The 2,703-nt window shown below is 50.7% G+C and overlaps 1 pseudogene; it reads left to right on the top strand.

Moving 5' to 3' along the window:
• The first annotated feature begins 1,951 nt into the window (after window positions 1-1,951).
• Window positions 1,952-2,070, top strand: LOC126264060 (5S ribosomal RNA; annotated as a pseudogene).
• The last annotated feature ends 633 nt before the right edge of the window (window positions 2,071-2,703 follow it).

The raw sequence follows: 2,703 nt of genomic DNA, 5'->3' as shown, positions 1-2,703 counted from the left end.
ATAACGTACAGTGGCTTCATTCCTGCCAGTTATTTTTGCAGTATCGCAGAAGAAACATCCAGCTTACCATAGTCCTTCTAACACACGGCCATCACTGGCACCAAGGAAGAACCAACTTTCATCACAAAACAAAAAATTCCTCTACTCTGTTCTCCAATGAGCTCTCGCTTGACACCACTGAAGTCGAAACTGGCGGTGGTCTGGGGTCAGTACTGTTGTGTCTCACTGTTTAGAGGCACAAAACGCGTGGGTGTTTTCAGCTCGTTACTAAATGCAAATAAGTAGGAGTCCGAGTTGAGAGGAGCTGAAGGCGTCCAGGCTGCATTAATATCCGGTACGGCACACTGTTAGAGAGAAGGATTATTATTCAAGAAACACATAGTACAATGAAATTACTTATCTTCAGTAGTTTGTAGGACTGCAGCTGCGGCTATGAACCTACAATCTAGTAACATGGAATACCATGAACTAATACAACATATTCTCAGGGACTAAGCCTGATGGGCCCTCATTAGAGAATCAATGCAAACATTACAGAACTGTCTGACGGCCGATTATCAAAGTGCGTCCGCCTAGGTTGAAATCTAGCTAAGAAGTGTACGAGGCACACTCCAGTTCCGTCGAGCTGCACAACCCGCTAGAGTGCGCTGTGCTCGGCAGACGACGGGCTGCCAACATTGTGTTGGCGCGGCGTTGTAGTAGTATCTGTGGCAATGATACTACAAGTACAATGCACGCTACAGAGCGCCTGGCTCGGAGCTGTCCTTGAAGTAACCGTTGTGCCACTGCGGTGCCAACTGCTGCTGAAATTGTTGCTGAAGCGGCAGTGCGATTGCGCCGTAGCCATGTGCCGAACACTTCCCTCTGGTTAGTGTATCGGGGAGGGGGGGCAGAGCCAGGCCTTCTTGCGACCGAACATTCCCGTTACCACCGATGCGTGCAATAATGTACAGTGGCTACATTCCTGTCAATTCTTTCCGCAATATCCCTGAAGGAACATCCAGATTGTTGCAGTCCTATTACCCGACCTCATTCAAATTCAGTGACGTGTTGATTATGGCGTCTTTGACGCCTTAAGAGTATTTTTGACTGACATCAACTTACCAAGTCCAATCTCAAAGATAATTAACGCTCACGACCGTTATAGCGCGTATTTAAAGCAAACCTGATTTCGCATCGTAATAGTGGCGTTACTAGAGCCGCTCTTAGGCGACTAGTGCGAAATTTTAACAGACATGGTCTTTCAGGTGTAGGAATGCGCCTACCAACTTTCGTTTACGTCGCACAACTCCTTCTTGAAGTTGCAATTTTTTTCCGTCAGCGTATTTCGAAAAAAACCAAGGTGGTACACAATGTTAATAGAGGGCGCCACGGTAGCTTTGGCGGCAGTGTAAGAGAGACATACAGACAGACATACAGAAAGAGAGAGAGAGAGAGAGAGAGAGAGAGAGAGAGAGAGATGAGCGGCGGCTCACGACAACTCGCCTCTGGCCCGCCACGGTCGGGCGCGCAGCGATTTATCGCGCGTCGCGATAAACCAGTTCGGCGCAGTCGCCGATGCCGCCGACCGCACGGCGTCTTTGACGCGGCGCCGGGCCACCGGTTATGAACGGGCACCAGCCGCCCACCCGGCTCACGTCGCACTCACTCCTCACGAATCGCACAACGGCCGTTCTGTGACGCCGAAAGGAAAGCTCTCTGCGCGCCGCTTCAGAGCCAGCGCTGCGGGAAGAGGCGTCGAGTGTGGCGGGCACCAGCAGCACGCCCCTCCTGCTATCAGACGCGCATCTTTACCTGAATAACGAGTTGATATTCACACTCTTAGGTTTTACAATAAACACTATTGCTGTTGCGGTCTTCAGTCCAGAGACTCCCCGCGCACTTGAAAATCTCTTCATCTCTGCGTAGTTCTGCTACCGGCATCCATTTTCACCTGTCTCTTGTATTCGAGGCCAATGGCCTTGCTGCAGTGGGAACACCGGTCCTCGTCAGCTCACCGAAGTTAAGCGCTGTCGGGCTTGGCTAGGGCTTGGATGGGTGACCGTGTGGGTCTGCCGAGCGCTGTTGACAAGGGGGCTGCACTCAGCCCTTCTGAGAGCAATTGAGGAGCTACTTGACTGAAAAACAGCGGCTCTGGTCAGAAAAGCTGACAACGCCCGGGAGAGTGGTGGGCTGACCACATACCCCTGCATCCAGTGACGCCTATGGGCTAAGGACGACACTGCGGTTGGTCGGTACCGTCGGACCTTTAAGACCTATTCGGACGGTCTATACTGCATTCGGTCTTCGTCTCCCTCTTCCGCTTTCACCTTCTGCACTTCGCCGCCTTACCAAGTTGACGATTAGTCGATTCCTCATTGTGTGTCCTGCCATGATACCCAAGGTTGAGGTAATTCGGAGGTGAGAAGCATGGCCTTCCCCTTCCCTTGTTCAAACCCTAGGGTGGCACATTCCCTTGCTCTTACAGTACACACCTGATGTGTATGTCATTTTGCGAAAATCAACACTCCAATGGTATCTTTAGTCTTTCCTCTTTGAGGAACTTTATTGCCAAGACCTAGCTGATCAAGTGCGACCATAATCTTCGTATTGAGTAACGGCGGCGGGAAGGACATACCTTATTCCTTACGAGTCACAGTAAGCAGGAAATCTGCTACCATGAAAATAACAGGACACAAACTCCTCGTACATCTAGGCCAAGAA

Source organism: Schistocerca nitens, chromosome 6, assembly GCF_023898315.1.
Source record: "Schistocerca nitens isolate TAMUIC-IGC-003100 chromosome 6, iqSchNite1.1, whole genome shotgun sequence".
In the NCBI taxonomy this organism is placed as follows: Eukaryota; Metazoa; Arthropoda; class Insecta; order Orthoptera; family Acrididae; genus Schistocerca; species Schistocerca nitens.
The sequence above is the reverse complement of the archived record's forward strand: the minus strand, read 5'-3'. Positions and strand labels throughout refer to the sequence as shown.